This window comes from Pongo abelii, chromosome 19 (assembly GCF_028885655.2).
Source record: "Pongo abelii isolate AG06213 chromosome 19, NHGRI_mPonAbe1-v2.0_pri, whole genome shotgun sequence".
Classification (NCBI taxonomy): domain Eukaryota; kingdom Metazoa; phylum Chordata; class Mammalia; order Primates; family Hominidae; genus Pongo; species Pongo abelii.
Genome location: NC_072004.2, coordinates 5,762,086 through 5,782,738, shown reverse-complemented (window position 1 = coordinate 5,782,738; position 20,653 = coordinate 5,762,086). Strand labels below are relative to the sequence as shown.

The 20,653-nt window shown below is 48.0% G+C and overlaps 1 long non-coding RNA gene across 3 annotated transcripts in view; it reads right to left on the bottom strand.

Moving 5' to 3' along the window:
• Positions 1-20,653, bottom strand: part of LOC129051193 (uncharacterized) — a 270,726-nt gene that overhangs the window by 95,626 nt on the left and 154,447 nt on the right. For all 3 annotated transcript variants that reach the window (XR_008515266.2, XR_008515265.2, XR_008515267.2), the window contains exon 3: positions 2,376-2,545. This is a non-coding gene — a long non-coding RNA (uncharacterized LOC129051193). The remainder of the gene's footprint in view (positions 1-2,375; positions 2,546-20,653) is intronic.

The window sequence follows — 20,653 nt, the reverse complement described above, 5'->3', positions numbered from 1 at the left end:
GCACATGTATTCCAGAACTTAAAGTAAAATTAAAAAGAAAAAAAAAGTTGACATGGGGGTATCCTTGTGGATAGACCTTGGGAATTCGAACAGAGGCTCAGAGCTCACATTTTCCAAGAAGCCCCACCAGACTCAGATGTCTCCTTTCCTCTCCTCTGCCAGCACCTTCTCCACCCCCAGCCCCCAACCCCCAAAAGAGCCACACAGCAGACTTCCCTAGTGCCCTGGACCTTTGGTCTAATGATCAGAAAACTATTTTTCCCAGCCAAGTATTCTTCAAACTGGTGGGACCAAGATACAGAGTGGGGTAAGGCCCCAAGATAAGATTGGCCACCGAGGCAGCCATCAGTACATTCAAAGGAGGTCACCAAGAGAAACTGAGGCAGGATAGACATGAAGGAGAAACACCAGATTTGCTACTTTATTACAACTTCCTCAAACACACCGCTCAGTCAGCTGTTGAGGGTTTCAATAAGCCTGCTCTGTGCTGAGCTCTGCAGGCATCATCTCATCTAAGGCTGTAGTAACTCTATGCAGTACTAGGCCCATGTCGGAGATGATAACCAGTTTCAGAGAGAAGGGACTTCCTCAAGTGCACACCGCTTGCAAACGTCAGCGCTGGAATCTGAACCGTCACCATGCTAGTCCTGATGGTGCAGGACACCTCAGCCACCAGGGGACTATTTCTTTGCACAGTTCCCCACCGGCCTGTGGCTTTCTCTAATGCCCTCCTGTCTCCTGGGACAGAGAACTCCCAGCCCAGGTGTCAACCACCACCACCCCCCCAACCCCAGGCAAGGCAAATTGCAGCTGTTGTTAATTAGCAGGTATTTAACATCAAGGAGTCACTAATGCACCTGAAGTAGCTTGACAGCAAATAAAGTACTGAACCCCGGGCAGGACCAGACTCCTTGCCTGCCATCTCGCTGATCTGTTAGCAGGCCAGGGTTTTCTTCTCTGCCCTTTCTATCCACTGAGACATGCAGGGAAAAAAAGGCCCTCTCTGTCCTCTGGCATTCATCTTCTTTGCTTGAGGCAGGTCTGCAATGTCAAGGGCTAATTCTACAGTGGATAAATCCTGATATGTGGATTGGCCCCAGCTTTAGGCCAAGACATGACCCTGGCACCACAAAACTCAGTTTGTGCCTCCCCAATATTCCTGTAACAGGGACAGGGTTATCTTTTCCCTATTTTCACTGCCCCTCCCTTAGGTGGGCTAGTTGGATGGTGTAAGAGGCAGTCAGAGGCACAAGAGGAGCTTTCCTGGGCTCAAAGCCCTCACCTGCAGGTAACCCCAGCCCAAGAGAACATTGCCTTCCCTCCTGACTCCTCTAGTCCTCATGCCGCCTTCCTCTAAATGTCAAGGCACCGTGCCCAGTGGCAACCAAAGAGCACCAGACAGCTCCTGGTTACCTCATGCCCCACAGGAAGTGTGAAAGTTCTCCCTAGCACAGAAAAAGAAACTGAAGGAATTTTCTCTGAAGTTTCTGAGTGCCTAAACCCAGTAAGGTCTTCATCATCTAGGGAAATCTAGAGGTTTGACATCCCATTGAAAATATATCTTGAGGCTGGGCGCGGTGGCTCACACCTGTAATCCTAGCACTTTGCGAGGCTGAGGTGGGCGGATCACTTGAGGTCAGGAGTTCGAAACCAGCCTGGCCAACATAATGAAACTCCATCTCTACTAAAAATTAAAAAAAAATTTCCGAGTGTGGTGGTACATGCCTATAATCCGAGCTACCCAGGAGGCTGAGGCAGGAGAGTTGCTTGAACTTGGGAGGCAGAGGTTGCAGTGAGCCAAGATTGCACCATTACACTTCAGCCTGGGCAACAAGAGCGAAACTCCGTCTCAAAAAAAAAATGGTTAATATGGTCAATTTTATGTTTTGTGTATTTGACCATAACTAAAAAAAATTTGCTGCATAAATTTCATGAAGAGCCACAGCTGCCAAGTGGCAGGGATGAGCACAGAAACCGTGAGAATGGGGAATCATCTTTGGATGGCCGGAGGATCCCAGAGCAATGGGAAAATACCAGGTGAGGAGTCGGGTCCTGGGCAATGGTCCGGGCCCTGCCAGCTGGCCCACACACCATCCTGGGCCTGTCTTTTTCATTCACTGGTTTTTCTGGGCTCTAAAACCAAATCAACAAATGCCTTCAGATTATCTGAACCTGAGTGTGTCTCTGTGGTCACAGAACACCATTAAAGATGCCAAGAGCAGGCTCACACAGGGAAGTGTAAACTCTCTCATTCCTGGCCCAGCATCAGATAGAGAGAATGAGCTACTAATTCAGACGGAGGCACCAGGTGCCAAGAGGCGCCCGCAGTACTCCCCGCCTGCAGAGACAATAATGGTTTATGACTCTGAACTCACCGGAAGGTTAGCTGGGTCAAAGCAGCAACTTGAGCGTTTGTTTAAATCTCTGTCCAAGAATCTCTCAACTTGCTGCTGGAAGATAATGAGTTCTGAGCCACGCAAGAGTCACACACCCTGTGGGTTTGACACAATCTGCTCTTTGATGAGGATTCCATGCATATTAATCACTAAAAAGGGGGGAAAAAAAGGAAAATATCAGCATTCACTCAGAAAATGTTTACTGATCACTGCTATGCGCTGGACACTGTTCTGGGCGCTGGAGATAAGTAACAGGGGTAAATGGAAGAGACATGTCTCTGCCCTCAAGGAGTCTGCATTTTAATGGTGGATCTCCCAAGCATGGATGGAAGAGTCAGGGAGGAAAATAATACAAGGCAAGGGGATAAAGAGTATCAAGAGTGCCGCTCAGAAAAGGCCCACACCTGTAATCCCAGCACTTTGGATGGCCGAGGTGGGAGGATCATTTAAGGTCAGGAGTTCAAGACCAGCCTAGCCAACATGGTGAAATCCTATCTATACTAAAAACACAAAAATTAGCTGGGCATGGTGGCAGGTGCCTGTAATCCCAGCACTTTGGGAGGCCGAGGCAGGCAGATCACTTGAGGCCAGGAGTTCAAGACCAGCCTGGACAACACAGTGAAACCCCATCTCTACTAAAAATACAAAAATTAGCCAGGTGTGGTAGTGTGTGCCTGTAATCCCAGCTACTCGGGAGGCTGAGGCAGGAGAATCACTTGAACTCAGGAGGTGGAGGTTGCAGTGAGCCAAGATTGTACCACTGCACTCCAGCCTGGGCTACAGAGTGAGATTCCATCTCAAAAAAAAAAAAAAAAAAAAGAAGGAAAAAGAAAAGGCAATCAAGAAGGTCTCCTCACCTGCATGCTGATACTCATTGCAGCACTCATTACAACAGCAAAGATGTGGAATCAGCCCAGGCGCCCATTGACAGTGGACTGATAAAGAAAATGTGGTACATATACACCAAGGATTACTATGCAGCCATGAAAAAGAATGAAATCATGTCCTTTGCAGCAACATGGATGCAGCTGGAGGCAATTATCCTAAGCAAATTAACACAGAAACAGAAAACCAAATACCACAAATTCTCACTTATAATTAGGAGCTAAACATTGAGTACACATGACACAAAGATGGGAACAACAGATACAGGAGGCTCCAAAAGGGGAGAGGGAGGGATGGGGGCAAGAGTTAAAAAACTTCCTGCTGGGGACTATGTTCACTCTTTGGGTAACAGGATCAATAGAAGCCAAAACCTCAGCATCACACAATATACCCTGTGACAAACATGCACATGTATCCCCTGAATCCAAAATACTACGTTTAAAAAATTAAAAAATTTAAAAAAAATTTTAAAAGCTATGCATCTACCAAAAAAGTTCTCTTCAGTAAGTGCTGTTGGAGCCAAAGCCTGAATGACAGGCAGGAGCAACCATGCACAAAGCTGCGGAAGGAGCGTGTGGAGCAGAGGAAGACCAAGGGCATGCACCCCAAGATGGAATCTGGCGTGAATCAGCATCTTCCTCCAACGGCAGTGAGAAGAAGTCTCCAAGGAATGCCAAAGGCCTTGAGCTGAGTGAGGGCGACTTGGCAGGAGCAGAAGAGAATGCTTTGCCATCACTGGTCTCCAGAGAAAGTCGTGGTTTGGGTAATCCCTGAACACAGAGAACCCCAGCTGCAGAGAAGAAAGGAAGAACCAGGGGCTGCCCCAGCAGGTTTTCCCCAGGACGCAGGGGATAACACAAGCTCCCAGCTCAGAGCAATGGTCAGGCAGGCATTCACTGGACACAGGAACCACCAAGGCATTTGTCAGAATAAACAAGTTTTCCCTGTGAGGGACATCTTGATCACGGGTCAGACAACTAGGCGCTGGGCTGTCCGCCAGGTAAAAGTATCCGTGAGAGGCACACTGCAGACAGCCATGCCTGGCTCCTCTTCTCTTCCCCTTAGGGTGAGATTGCTAGTGGCTCTGGTTCTGGGATCCCAATGTAGCTGGGGGATTACAAGACACAGGCAGGGATTTAGGAATGACCTGTGCCCTCACCTTCCAAGGCTGTGCCTACCTCCCCTGCTCACTTCTCTTAGGCCTCGCCAGCCTACTCTTTCCATGCACCAAGCTCACCCCACCGCAAGGCCTTTGAACAAGCAGTTCTCTCTCTTGCTCTCCTTGCACAGCCAAATCCCTCTTGTCGTTCAGGCCCAAATGGCTCCTCTTCAGCAGAGACCTCCTCCACCCCACCCCGCTCCACCTAACGGTTGCTCTAGGTGCAATACCCTACTCTGCTTTCTTCAGGGCACATCTTCTGTGAGATTGTCTGGCTATAACTCCTAGTTACAGTTCACATCCCAAGGGGACCATGGAATTTATCGATGTGGGGCCTTGTCAAGGACAGCACCTCTGTGAGAATGCGCAAACTTTAGAGCAGAGCTGGCATGTCGGTTGGCACTCAGGAAACAGCTGACGGCTGGAAGGTTAAGACTGGTGGAGGGGGAGGAAGAAAAAGAGAAGAGGGGGAGAAGAGAGAGGGAAGGAGGAGAGGAAGGACAGAAAGGAGGGAAGAGAGGAAAGAGGAAAAGAGAGAGATTTGGCCTCTGCCCTTAAGGACGTCACAGACTACCATGGGAATGGATGTGCAAACAAATAATCACAGTGAGGTACAACACGTGCTAATGCACAGACGATAGAGAGGGCAGAATGCTTATGTGTGAAGCAAGTCAGGGCGTACTTCAGAGAGGCAGTGTCACAAGAGTTGGTTTTGAAGGATGAATAGGAGTTTTCCAGAGAGACATATTGGGATGTCATGTCTAGGGAGAGTCAATTACATTTGGAAAAGCCAAAGGGAGTGAAACAACACGGGGTTATCAGGCAAATACATGTGACATTGGCATAGAACAGGCAATTGGGGATGACTGCTGGAGAATATACTGCAAAAAGCAGCAGAGCCATGTCTGAAAGGCCTTGAATGCCAGGCCCAGGGCCTAGGACTTGATGCCGTAGATGACCAGGGAGCAAGTGAAGAGTTTTATGCAAGCAAGAGACATGGGGCCAGATGTGAGTGGGAAAGATTGCTGCTGGGCAGTGTGAAGGATTGTCTAGTAGAGCGACCATGGCCTCACAGGGAGGCTGTTAGGCCATGCAAGGGACAAGGTAAGATATGATGTCTTTGCTAGTGATGGTGGATAGAAAAGTGGGTGGGGAAATTCCAGAGATTTTTGGGGGCAAAAGGGCAGGGCTTGGTGATTGAATATGGGGGTGAGGGACAACGGAGACAGAGAAAAATGCCTCTGTTTCTGGCTTAGGGGCCAGAGAGGTTACCTCTGAGCTGAGAGCCCAGGACAGGAGCAGGCTCAGGTGAACGTGATGAGCTCATTATGAGCATGTAGGTTTGAGGGTCTGTGGCATATACTGGGGAGCAGTGTCACAAATGAGTGTCTATACGGGGGCACAGGAAGAAAGGGCTCCAGCCTGCTGCTCAGGCTTCTGAACAGGGAGGGTGGACCTAAAAGATTTTGCCTGAAAACCTAGAGAACATGCTGGAAAGGCAACGACCTTGTCTCTTCCTACTTCCACAGGAGAGTCACAGGGTGCTTGACCTTTTGTCTCTCTCTCTTTTATTCTCAAAAGATTCCATAACCTTTTATCTGCAGGGCTGAGAGAGGGCTAGTCCCATTATCTGCCTGTAGAGAGATTCTGGTATATGACCCCAGTCCACCTTCTGCGGGTGTAGACCCGCACCCCCCTTCCCTTTACAAATGGAGTATTCTTCATAACACAATGCTCAGGGCCTCGGGAGGCAGTCGCAAGGCCTCATCTGCTTCCCTCTTCCTCAACCAGAATCCCCTTCCTCCTGCTACCAGATATTGGGGGCTCTGGTGCTGATGAGGGGCAAGTCTTATGGCACATGCCAGCCACAGATGACAAGGATTTCAGGATCCCTTCCTGTCTTCAAATTCTGTGTCCTAGGCATGCAGTAACCTTCTGATCAGCCCTGCGTAAGGCTTCAATTCCCTGAGAAGGAAGAACTGTCAGAAAGCCAGCCTTCCTTCCTTTCCCCAATCCAGAGACCCACACTCCATTCCCACCCCTGCAAACACTGGGACGGCCACACAACTGCAACCTACCTCTGCTTAAATCCTGTCCAATGTCAGAAGTTCTCGGCAGTGCCACTGCCTCCAGGAGGCCTTCCACAACGCTCCAGGGTTTGCAACTCAGTCACACCCTGGCCTTGTGATTCTGTGGGTCCTCCTCTTGTCTCCCCTCCTCCCCCAGATCCCTGGAACTTTGTCTGGTCCATCAACATGAGGCTGGGACCACCACACCAAGCCCAGGACAACACTCAGACCAGCCTTTCCTAAAGGGCCAACTGCTGATTGGCCAAATCAGAGACAGCAGAAGGATCCATGAGCCCTGCTGGTTCCCTCATACATTTAACGGGTCTTATAAATCACATAAAATTTTATCATTCCTATAAATTATGTTTTTATGAAGCATGCAAATCACCTGTAAGACACCACCTGTGGATATAGGTAATATTCAGAGAGATCTTGGTTATTCTAAAAGAGATGAGCATCCTCTCCCTCAAGGGCTCAGCACCCCTCACCCTGCCCAGGAACCAGCACTCTCCTGTCCAGGTAGAGAAAAAGGAGGCATTTACTTAGTCAAGGATTGGGGTTGGAGTGGAACAACATGGGTTAAAATTGCAGGTCTGCCACAAACTGGCTGAGACTTTGAGCAGGACACACAAACTCCCTCACCCTCAGCTTCGTCTTCTACGAAATGAAGATAGCGACACCTGACTCAGGGGTCTGCCATAAAGATGGACAGTCTTGTCAATTATAAAGCGCTATATACATTTTATGATCATTATTTCCTTGGTTCCCAACTCTCTAGGGAGGTGGCACAGGAGTTTGGGCTTGTGTCCCAGCAGAGTGAAATCGCTCAGTGACTTTGAGCAAGACCTGATCTTGGAGAACGGGGGAAAAACATGGACTTGGGAGCAGACCATGTCCTGGCTGTGTGACCTTGGGCAGCTTTCCTCACCTTTCTGAGACTCTGTGCCACCCACTAAAAAGTGAGGATAAACAAGGGGAGCTGAAAGTCTTTTTTGTTTTTGTTTTTGTTTGAGATAGAGTCTCGCTCTGTTGCCCAGGCTGGAGTGCAGTGGCACGGTCTCGGATCACTGCAACCTCTGCCTCCCGGGTTCAAGTAATTCTCTGCCTCAGCCTCCAGGATGACAGGTGCCCGCCACCATGCCCAGCTAATTTTTGTATTTTTAGTAGAGACGGGGTCTCACTATCTTGGCCAGGCTGGTCTTGAACTCCTGACCTGGCGATCCACCTGCCTCAGCCTCCCAAAGTACTGAGATTACAGGCGTGAGCCACCACGCGCCCAGCTAGTGAAGGGGGATTACACAGGTAAAGAAAGGAAGAGGCCGGGCGAGGTGGCTCACACCTGTAATCCCAGCATTTTGTGAGACTGAGCTGGGAGAATCGCTTGAGCCAAGGAGTTCAAGACCAGCTCAAGCAACGGGTTACCCCATCTCTACAAAAAATAAAAAATTAGCCAGGCATGGTGGCATGCGCCTGTAATCTCAGCTACTTGGGAGGCTGAGGTGGGAGGATCACTTGAGCCTGAAAGGTCAAGGCTGCAGCATGTGGTGATGGTAATTGTGCCACTGCACCCCAGCCTGGGCAACAGAGCAAAACCCTGTCTCAAAGGAAAAAAAGAGGGAGTAGAGACGAGTGTAAAAACCGGGCGGATACCACTTTAAGCAAGATGAACTGACTTCGCGTGTCTCCTGACAGGCTATACTGAGGACACAGCATCACTTCTGCAGAATTCTTGCAAAAAGGCAATCCTCAATGTAATTGTGAGCAAACATCAGGCAAACCACAGTGAGGAGACAGCCTGCCAAACAGCCGGCCAGTATTCTTCAAAAGTTTCCAAACCATAAAAGATAGACTGAGGACTATCTCAGATTGAAGGAAACGAAAAACTTTGACAACGAAACACAATGTAGACAATTGGCAAAATATGAACAGACAAATTAGATTATCATATCGATGCTAAATTCCTGGTCGTGATCGTGATACTGTGAGTATGGAAGATGATAACACTTGGAGAAGCTGGGTAAAGGTAAAAAGGACTCAGTACTATTTTTGAAACCTTGTTGTAAATCTAAAATTATTTCCAAATTTTTTTAATATTTTAAATTCTAAAAAAAGAGATTGATTCAAGCAAGCGGGGGCAGAAATGACTCACACCTCCCAGTATCAGGAGTCAATGTACCCAGGACCCTCTCCTCCACAACTCTATGAGACTCTGAGGTCATGGGGTGGGCTTAGGGAGAAGGGCGAGTCCTGCTTTCTTCCCAAATCAGAAGCAAAACTCTCTTAAGTCCAAAGCCCCACTAGCCCTAGGTAAGTCTCCCCCAGAGACACTGACAGAAGCAGAAAACAGAAAATCAGGTCTAATGGGAGTGCCTTTCCAACTCTCCCCACCAGCATCTGTGGGACTCCAGGCTAGAGGAACAGCCAACCAGGAGAAGCTCTCCCAGGACTGGGACCCCAGTATCTCACCCTGCACGGAAGGGTCCCCTTGGGACGTTCCTGCTCCCTCCTTGTAACCCCAGCCCCTGCACCCTTGGGTTCAGTGCACTCAATCTGCATTCTCTACATTTTCACCGTGAGGATTTTATTGTACCAACAAAAAATCCCTTGGACGCTTGCAAAATTGTAGTCAACCTTTTAGTATCTTTTCTCTGAGAAAACGCATACTTGAAAAAACAAAGCAAATTTATTCACCTTTCAAAAGTAAATCTGTACCTTACCCATCACAATGAAATGCATATGTCATCAAGAAAAACTAGTGTGTTTATGTCTACAAAGGAGCTCGGATTATTAAGGATTCGCAAAGGAAGGGAACCCTCATGGGAAAATATCTCTTCTCCAGCAGACACCCCAACAGTGCTTTTCACCTCAGGACTCAGGACCCATGACCACAGGATCTAAGGATCTCAGGATCTCAGGACCTCAGGCCATGGGACCCTCAGAACGCAGGACTTCAAAACCTCAGGACCCAGGACCTCAAGATCTCAGGACTTTAGGACTTTAAGACCTCAGGATCTCAGGACTTTGGGACCTCAAGACCTCAGGACCTCAGGACCTCAGGACTTCAAGATCTCAGGGCCTGAGGACCCAGGACCTCAAGACCTCAGGATCTCAGGACCCAGGACTTCAGGATATCAGGACCTCAGGACCTCAGGATCTTGGGACCCAGGACCTCAAGACCTCAGGATCTCAGGACCTCAGGACCTCAGGATCTCAGGACCTCAGGACCTCAGGACCCAGGACCTCAAGACCTCAGGATCTCAGGACCTCAGGACCTCAGGACTTCAGGATCTCAGGACCTCAGGACCTCAGGACTTCAGGATCTCAAGACCTCAGGATCTCAGGACCTCAGGACCCAGGACCTCAAGACCTCAGGATCTCAGGATCTCAGGACCCAGGACCTCAAGACCTCAGGATCTCAGGACCTCAGGACTTCAGGATCTCAGGACCTCAGGATCTCAGGACCTCAGGACCCAGGACCTCAATATCTCAGGATCTCAGGATCTCAGGACCCAAGACCTCAAGACCTCAGTATCTCAGGATCTCAGGACCTCAGGACCCAGGACTTCAGGATCTCAGGACCTCAGGACCCAGTACCTCAGGACCTCAAGATCTTGGGATCCAGGACCACAAGACCTCAGGATCTCAAGACCTCAAGACCTCAGGATCTCAGAACTCAGGACCTCAGGACCTCAGGACTTCAGGACCCAGGACCCTTACAGCTCAGGCCCTCAGAGTAGAATAACTCAGGGTGTTCTGAAGACAGCAAAGACCAGTGGTTAAGCCCAACAGACCTGGGTTTGGGCCAGGGCTGCCCCACTCAGGGCTGTATGGCATGAGCAAGTCACTTGACCTCTCTTCACCTCCATTTCCCTTCACATAAATCCTTTTTATGCAGAATAAGAAATCATTTCTTTACAACATTGTATCTTAAACACATTTGCATATTAATGACCTTTAATGGCCACAGAGCATCCTATTCAGAGTGTGTGTATGTCTGTGCTAGCTAAATAAATAAAAACATATATCATGATTAAATATATTAAGGTATATATCGCTTAACCCTACTGTGTACCAGATACTCCACTAGGAGACGAGGATACAGGAGTGAACAATGCCTGCCAGATCCCTGACCTCAGGAAATGTACTTCCCTATCTTTGCTATTCCCAGTTCAGTCATGGTCAGCCCCTGTTCCCAGTTCTCTGCAGCTATTCTTCCCAGCTGTCCTCAAGTTCAATGCATCAGAATGTGTATCCCAATTTTGGGTTCTGAAATCAAGGCCTTGTGTGATGGCAAATGACACTTGCAACGACCATCAGCAAATGTCCTTCTTCTTTTTGGTAATTACCTTTGGATAAATTCCCAGGGGTGCGATCACTGCACCAAAGGCTGTGAGCCTTTTAATGACTCTTGATACATACGATCAAACTGCTTTCCAAAGGGGCTGCACCCAATTTACACACTGCCACTGGCAATGTATGGGTGCCATGCCTTGACCATGACCGTGTCAGTCCTGGGTGTGATAATTACATTTCTTAATTTGTGCTAATTTAATAGGTGTAAAATTGCATCTCATTTTAATTTGCATTTCTTTGATAGTGATGAAGGTTGAACATTTTCTTTTGTAAATATACACACACTTGGATAGCTTGATCCATTTATTCATTCATTATACATTAACCCTGTCCTATACCCCAGACACTGCAAAGTGCCAGAGGCTCAGAGATACATAGAACACAGGCTCTACCTTCAAGAACCTTATATGTGGCTGGGCGCGGTGGCTCCGAGGCAGGTGGATCACCCAAGGTCAGGAATTTGAGACCAGCCTGACCAATATGGTGAAACCCCATCTCTACTAAAAGTACAAAAATCAGCCGGGCGTGGTGGCTTGTGCCTGTAGTCCCAGCTACTTGGGAGGCGGAGATAGGAGAATTGCTTGAACCTGGGAGGTGGAGGGTGCAGTGAGCCAAGATGGTTCCACTGCACTCCGAGACTCTGTCTCAAAAAACAAACAAACAAAAAAGAACCTTATATCCAACGGATAGGAAAGAGAGGAAAGCAAACAAGTTAGCCAACAGTCCTGGTGTGGTGGTAGCACATTCTCTACCATGTGCTAGAGAGGCCTAGTGGACTTGTTGCAGGAAGAGGAGGGACAGAGAGAGGTGACAGAGAGGAGGGCACCCAAGCCAGACTGGGGGATTGAAAAGGGTGTCTCAGCTGCTCCAGATCAGCCTCTGATGGCCAACGGACAAACTGTCAGGCACCTTCCCTTGTGTTGGTCCGTTCGTTTCTTGTGCCATGTGATGTCTCGGCAAGGGGGAGGGCACCGTTCTATTTGTACGTGTGCTTCTGTGTGTCTGCAGTCTATGTGCATTTATTGTGTGATGCAAGTGCCTGGGTGACACGTGTTGTGGCTTTGGGAGTCCCCTGGGGTGTCTTTGTACTTTGGTTGTATCGCGTGCATGTCAAGTGTGTTTTCCGGGTGCCACGTGCTGGGGTGCTGGGGTGCTGTGCTATGTGCTCTGCCGTTCTGTGTCAGGCTGATGAGCCCGGGCGGGCCTGGGTTCCTGTGGGTGGAGGGCTGTGGAGATTTGCACAGGGCTCCTGCCAACTGAAGGCCCCAGCTGCGCTGACCCCTTTTGGCCATTGGCCCTGCCTCACTCAACCTTGGCTCTAGTCTCTGCCTCTGTTTGCAGTAAGGTGGGGAGGGTCAATCCAGCCTCTCTGGGGTCAGCTCTGTCATCCAGGCAGACTTAGCATCTTCTCTGACAGTCTTCTTTCTGTCAGCTGAATCCCTGCTGAGCCCGGCAGCCTCCCCTTCTCACAGTCCTCCCTGGCACAAGGGATCCCCAGAAGTGGGCAGGCCAAAGAGCTCACTCTCTGCCCTGAGTCACTGGAGGGCTTATGAGAGCCCAGGAGAAACCACCAGTCAGGAAAGGCACCCAGGAAAAGTGGTATGAGTCACCCTGCATGAGCACTGCCACCCCTGGGCCACTGATTGCCCATGGAGGGACAGCCACTGGCCCCAGAGTCAAAGAAGGTAGAGACTCAATGTGTGGCTTTGTCAAAGCTGTGTGGCTGGGTGGCCAGCAGCCCTCTGCCTTAAATGCCCCCCTGGAATGCCTATGAATCGTCATCACGCTTTGTCACCTGAAACAAATCACCAGGACAAGGCAAGTCCTTCACTCCTCCCTCCTAACGCAACACTCCAGCCCCCACACACAAAATGCAAACACAATTAGCATTTTTTAAAAAACAGTTTATGGAGATATATTTCACAGACAGCCATACAGTCCATCCATTTAATGCACACACAGGTCAGTGCACACACACGGTTGTGCAACCGTCGCTACAGGCTATCGAATGTTTTCATCACCCTAGAGAAAAAATCCATGCCCGTCAGCCTCACTCTCAGACCCCTCTCTCCTCTAGCCCTCAGCAACCCTAATCTAATTCCTGTCTCTACAGAAATGCACATCCTGGACATTTCATATAAACAGAATTATACAGGCCAGGAGCGGTGGCTCAGCCTGTAATCCCAGCACTTTGGGAGGCAGAGGCGGGCGGATCACGAGGTCAGGAGATCAAGACCATCCTGGCTAACGCGGTGAAACCCCATCTCTACTAAAAATACAAAAAATTAGCCAGGCATGGTGGCGGGCGCCTGTAGTCCCAGCTATTCAGGAGGCTGAGGCAGAAGAATGGCGTGAACCCAGGAGGTGGAGCTTGCAGTGAGCCGAGATTGCACCACTGCTCTCCAGCCTGGGTGACAGAGTGAGACTCCGTCTCAAAAATAAATAAATAAATAAATAAATAAATAAATAAATAAACAGAATTATACAATATGTGATCCTTTGTGTCTGGCTTCTTCGACTTAGGATAATGTTTTCAAAGTTCATCCATGCGGTAGCATGCATCAGTATTTTAATCCTTTTTATTGCCGAATAATATTCCACTTTATAGATGCAACTGTTTTATTCATAGACCCATCAATTGATGGACATTTGAGTTGCTTCCACTTTTTGGCTATTGTCAAAAATGTTGCTAGATGTAGTTTTTATGTTGCCTGAGAACATGCCTAGGAGTGGAATTGCTGGGTCATGTAGTGACTCCATGTTTAACGTTTTGAGGGACTGCCAGCTTTCCAAAGTGGCTTTTCCAAAGCACCATGTAGCATTTCTACCAGCAGTGAATGATTTTTCCACATCTTCACCAATACTTGTGATTTGCCATTTTTTAAGTAATAGCCATTCTGATCAATGTCCAGTAGTATCTTGCGGTTTTGATTTGACTAATTGTTATCAACTTTATTACATTGTTTTTCTATATGTCTTCATATCTTTAATTCATATGCAGGTATAGGTATGAAGTTCGTGGGGTCTTAACAAACTCTTTTCTAACTTATCATGGGCAACTTACTTCTTCCCTTACTATATCTTGGAAATCTTTCCATATTAGGACAGGCATATCCATTATTCCACAACTGGTATCTACTGTGGTGTTACTGGCAATCCTCTGTAGACATACATTGAACTGGCTTCACATTTTCACTCTCTCAAGTAATGCTTCAATCTAAACACCCGTGGACATGCATCTTTGTGTATGCATGTGAGTGACGCAGACTTCCTAGAAGCAGAATTGCTGATTCGAAGGAGAAGAATAATTTAAACTGTGCCAGGACTCACCAGAGTGAAGTTCAATGAGGCTGTGATAATTCACACCACCGATAATAGCATTTGAGAACACAGACAGACAATTGTAACTGCTAGCTGTATACACGGTTGCAGTGAGTTTTCTCGAAAGTAATGCATTCCCTTTCATAGGAAGTCTTTAAGCAGAGAATGAACTTGGTGGGGGGGCTCTAGAAAATCAATTTCAAAATGGGAGGGGGAATTAGACTCTTTTAAATTTTTGAGACAGAGTCTCACTCTGTTGCCCAGGCTGGAGTGCAGTGGTGACATCTCAGCTCACTGCAACCTCTGCCTCCCGGGTTCAAGCGATTCTCCTGCCTCAGCCTCCTAAGTAGCTGGGACTACAGGTATGTACCACCACACCCAGCTAATTTTCATATTTTTCAGTAGAGACAGGGTTTCACTATGTCAGCCAGGCTGGTCTCAAACTCCTGACATCAGGTGATCCACCTGCCTTGGCCTCCCAAAATGCTGGTATTACAGGCGTGAGCCACCATGCCCGGCCAAATGAGACCATTTGAAGACCCCCATTTTTAAGATCTCTTCCCACTCTGAGAGCTCATGAGTCTGTGAAATGCCTCCACCAGGTGGTGAAGGGTTTCCCAGCTCACACCTGCTGCCATTTCCACACAACCCTGGCTTATCAGCATATTCCAAATATAACTGGAGGCCCAAATGGACCAGTCTCTGTGCAGGATCAATTCAAGGAATCTGTAGTCTGACAGCAAAATATAGCTGAAAGCAATTGTAATTTATGTACACCTCTGGGGAAGCCTCTACAGGGAAACTGTGCCCGTGTATGTAGGGAGGACAGGGTACATTCTCAATGCATAGCAAAATATAAATATTTCTTCTCCTTTTGCCACTCTCAGTATACACACATCTGGCAAACATTCCTCAAATATCTTTTCCTTTTCTCCACCCTCAGTCCCAATTTAAAATTTTCCCTATTGTCTTTCCTCCCCACTCTCTTTCTCTTCCCTTTTATTCTTTTCTCTTGGAACAGCTCTCTTCTTTCTAATGCAAATCTCATGACCGCCCTTCCTCAGTCCCCAGCCTTTCTATCCAGCTCTGCATTATAAAAGCTGAGGGTCTGAGCTGGCAAAGGTGGAACCCTGTCTAGAAGGCCGGAAAGGGTTGCTGGGGAACTGAACAGGCAAAGAAGGAATTCTTTTCATTTAGAGGCGGAAGGGAATGAGAATGAGAATGTTCACACACCAGCAATTTTTGTCCCATGTCAGAGTGGGCCCAGTTCTAAGCATGCAAACCTATTTGACGGGTGGCAAGTGAGCCCAGTTAAATTCAAACAACATGTGATTTAAGAAACAAGCAGTCATTATGGCTTATCGATGTATTTGACTGAAGACAACCCAACTATTTCTCTTTCTCTCTTTTTTTTTTTTTTTTTTGAGACGGAGTCTCGCTCTGTCACCAGGCTGGAGTGCAGTGGCACGATCTTGGCTCACTGCAAGCTCCACCTCCCGGGTTCAAGCGATTCTCCTGGGCGTGGCGGCGTGCACCTACATTTCCAGCACTTTGGGAGGCTGAGGTGGGTGGATCACGAGGTCAGGAGTTAAGACACCAGCCTGGCCAACATAGTGAAACCCTGTCTCTACTAAAAATACAAAAATTAGCCGGGCGTGGTGGCAGGTACCTGTAATCCCAGTCACTTGGGAGGCTGAGGCAGGAGAATCGCTTGAACCCGGGAGGCAGAGGTTGCAGTGAGCCGAGACTGTGCCACTGCACTCCAGCTTAGGTGACAGTGTGAGACTCCGTCTCAAAAAAAAAAAAAAAAAACCCTAGGGAAGGAGGAAGGATGACCTATGAACGTAGCTTGCCCCAACAGGTTCAAAGTCTAAACTAGGAATTCTCAATCTCTGCTGCACAGCAGATCACCTAGGGAGCTTGTAAAAGTCCCAGTGCCAAGGCTGTTCCCAGATAAATTAAATCAGAACCTCGGCAAGTGGAATACAGGCATCAGTTTGAAAAAAAAAAAAAAAAACAAAACTCCCCAGATGATTCCATATGCAGCCAGGTTTGGGAACCAATGATCCCAGAAGTATAAACTTGAAGGACCAGCACCATGAGCACGGAAGAACACAGAGCTTGGGCAGCCTGGCCCTAATCCCATTCCTGGAGCAGGAGAATCAGTCTAAGCACAATCTAATTACTGTCTCTTTTTGTTCACACCGGCATAACCCACACCCCAGAGATGACTGAATACATAAATAAATAGGTCTAAGCTCTTCTTAGTTTATTCAGGTTTCCCTGATAACTATGCATTTGGGGAAGCTTCTAAGAAATGTAATATTGTGTCTCTTCAGAATTGTTCAGTTCTATTGGAAAAATAAATATTGAAAAGGCTCATCAGATTCTCAGCAGTCAAGAAAGGCTTCCACTGAAACCCTGGCCGTGTCCTCTCACCATTGAGGGAAAGGGAGTCTTGACCACCGCCTTGCCCAACACTCAAGGCTTCGAGTGGCAAGGGCACCTGCTGGCTGGAATGGACACATCTCTGTCCCTTTCTCGGGCTCTGGGCACTGTGTCAGCTTCCAGTTTTAGCCATTGGTCCCAGAACCTCAACTGACCAGCTGGGTGATCTTGGGAAGATGCTGCCCCTCCCTGAATCTCAGAGTCCTCTTCTCTTGAGGTCACACACCTTCCAAAGGCAGGCTGCTCCCTCTCTGGACACTTCAGACTTCTAGAAAGTTCTGCCTGACCGTGTTGGCCTCTGTTTGCCAGTTGTTTATGTCAACCAGTGACACCTGCTTCCCTGACCCAGAGAGAGCCCGACGAATTCCGCACATGGAGCCTGGGCCTCACCTCTCTTCTCCAGTTTGAGCCCCAGCCCCTCCGTCATCCCTTACAGGGTGCCTTTTCCTTCCCTCCCAACCTTCTGGTTGTCTCTGAAGTTGACACAGTGCAATCTCTAAAAGCATCTTCTGTCAACAATAAAGGAAAAGTTTAAAAGCTCTCATTTAGAGAAATTGGCTAGAAAATTTGATCCAAAGGCTCTCAGACATGATCATACAAATATGATTTGCATAAACCTCATAATTTTATTTTTGCTGATATCATAATAAAATAGGGAGGGCCAGGCTCAGTGGCTCACGCCTGTAATCCCAACACTTTAGGAGGCCAAGGCAGGTGGATTGCCTGATCTCAGGAGTTCACGACCAGACTGGGCAACAGGGTGAAACCCCATCTCTACTAAAACACAAAAAAATTAGCCAGGCGTGGTGGCACGTAACTGTAGTCCCAGCTACTCAGGAGGCTGAGGCAGGAGAATTGTTTGAATCCCGGAGGCAGAGGTTACAGTGAGCCGAGATCGCACCACTGCACTCCAGCCTAGGCAACAGAACGAGAATCCATCTAAAAATAATAATAATACATAAATAAAATAAAATAGGGAGAAGGCTGTTAATTGATCAAGGAAGAAATGCTCCAAACATCACTGCCAGTTCCCATTGCCTTCTAAGTGAATCATTTGTAGCCAATGAGGAACCTAATGAGAAACAAGGAAACAGAGGAAGAGGGTCCCAAGTTTGACAGTCCCCGTTAGTCAACACCCCAGCAGGCAGCCCCGTTCCAAGGACCACAAGGAATACCAGGTTGAGTTTGGCACAACCTGGAATGGAAGTGTGTGATTCCAAGTGGATCAGTCAGAAAGACTGGCCCTAGGTTATTCTGCTGTCAGTGAGGCTATGGGCATGAGAAACATCACCTAAGCTGACACACACCTGTAGAAGGAGCCCCTGCTCAGAGTGGGGGGTCATGCTTCATCTAGAGTCCTTCAGCTTCATCAAAGAACAGCTAAAAGAGATAAGATCATGGAATTTACAATCTCTCCACTTTATAGATGGAGAAACTGAGTCCCAAGAAGGACATGCCTAGGACCATACAGGAGTGAGTGCCACAAGTCTGGCTTGAAACTCAGACTCAATGGCTATAGCTGGCACCTTTCTTTGTCCTAGGAGTGGACAGGAAGTACTTGCTCAGGATCCAAGCAGAAGTTCTCTATTATTGCCTTCAAACCATCCCAACACGCGATGGTGGAAAGCGACCATGATGTATTATTTCTTAGGATTCTAAGGGCATGTGGGTTCCACTGGGCAGTTCTGCTCCACATGATTTGGCAGAGGTCACTCGAGTGGCTGCACTCAGCAGAGCTCCATTGAGGTTTGGGTATCCCAGATGATTTCTCAGCCTCCATCCCAGTGGTTTTTCTCCCTATGGCTCTCCTGCCAATAGCCCAACTCAAGCTTCTCCACATGGAGGCTGGCTTCAAGGAGTGTGAAAGTGGAAGGTGACTTCTGAAGTTAAGTCTTGAGCTGACGTAGCATCACTTCCAACACATTCTGTTGCTTAAAGCAAGTCACGGCCGGGTGCTGTGGCTCACACCTGTAATCCCAGCACTTTTGGGAGGCCAAGGCAGGCAGATCATGAGGTCAGGAGTTCGAGACCAGCCTGGCCAACATAGTAAAACCCCGTCTCTACTAAAAATACAAAAAATTAGCCAGGCGTGGTGGGGGGCCCCTGTAATTCCAGTTACTCGGGAGGCTGAGGCAGAAGAATCACTTGAACCTGGGAGGAAGAGGTTGCAGTGAGCCAAGATCATGCCATTGACTCCAGCCTGAATGACAGAGTGAGACTCCATCTCAAAAAATAAAAGCAAATCACATGGCCAAACCCAGAGCCCACGTGGAAAGGACTACACCAAAGCGTGATCCCCAGGAGGCAGGGCACTCTGGAGCAGTCATTCCACCATCACCCCTCCTGGGAAATGCTCCACCCTGAGCCCCACTGCAGCCAAAGCACCCGTGTGGCCACAATGAGCACTGACCACAAACTGAGCCTGGATCTCAGCCCCAGAATGAGTCAGTTGCATGGGCTGCCATTGAGACCTATCCCGCCCAGTGCCTCAGGAGCAGAACGAGAGTGACTAATTAGAATCCATGGGGAGATGGGTTGACGTTTCATAGGATAAAGGACTTTGGGTCAGAGGTGGCCAAGGAAGAAGCAGGCTGGCTCAGGAAGTAGTATATCCCTGTCACTGGAGGTATAGAGGAGAGTTGAAATGACCACTTAGCAGGGTTCCGTGAGTAGGGATGCGTTGGGGGGAAGAACATGGAGATGTACAGACCCTACACAGATCCTGTCAGGGCAGGGGAACTCATAGCTCTAACATTCTTTCCATACCCCCTTAGCTACAGGCCAGAAAACAATGAACAGGGAGCCTAGAGGCCAGAGTTTGAGGCAGCTAGAACCAAGAATGAGCACTAGAGCAGTTCTCATCTAGACTCTGCTCTTGAATGACCAGGACTCATTTGTCTTCCTTGCACAATCATCTCCTCTTAAAGCAATAATTAATGAACAATAATCAATTTCCCACCCTACAGTAATAACTTTAAAAAACAAATTGCTTGCTTAAAATGTATTGATGGCTCCCCATCTCCCCCATTGCAAATCCCAATCCTCAGCTCTTTCTGGACTGATGGGGCCTCTGACCTGCTTTTTTCCCCCCATCACTGCCCCTCACTACCTGGGCTCTAATCACAAGATGCAAAAATTAACACTCCCCCCAAAGCCTCCCCAGTGTTACAAGCATCTACACACTGCCAATTCCTAGGATGGTCTTTCTTACTGTCTAGGTAGGGTGGACTGTAACTAAACCTTCAAGTCCCCAGGAGTAGGCAGCAGAATGGTAGAGCCTACTTACTACATACCAGACATTGTTCTGGAACTTTATGTGCAGTATTTTTTGTAGTCCACATAATAACCCCATGAGGTAGGAACCATTTTCATCCCCATTGTCTGGGAAAGGAAATTGAGACTAAGAGAAATGAAGTAACTTGCCACACTCAAACACAGAGCACACACACATCCCCTTCCCTTTTACTTTCCTGTCCTTTCACTTAGGCTATGTGTATGACGGTGATGAACAACTCTTTATATCTTCTCTATTCTCACACCATCTATGCCCCTCTCTTCACCCTCTCACTTAACTAAATCTATTTTTCCCTTCCATTGAGAAAATATTCACTGCTTTTGTTCACTTGTTCAAAAATATTTAAGTACCTATTACATCTTCTTGTATGCAGGATTTCTCCTAATACATTTCTGACTTGCAGCATCAAGGATAGACCTTTTTCTAAGCAAGAGTTTGGGGGACGTTTGTGGGATGAATGGAGAGACAGATGAATGCATGCTGGGTGTGGTGGTGCATGCCTGTAGTCCCAGCTACTTGGGAGGCTGGGAGAATCGCTTTAACCGGGGAGGCGGAGGTTGCGGTGAATGGAGATTGTGCCATTGCACTCCAGCCTGGGCAACAAGAATGAAACTCCATCTCAAAAAAAAAGAAAGAAAAGTTGAATAGATGACTGACTGAGTGGGTGGATGGATGGATGGATGGATGGATGGATGGATGGATCATTGGAGGATGGATGGATGGATAA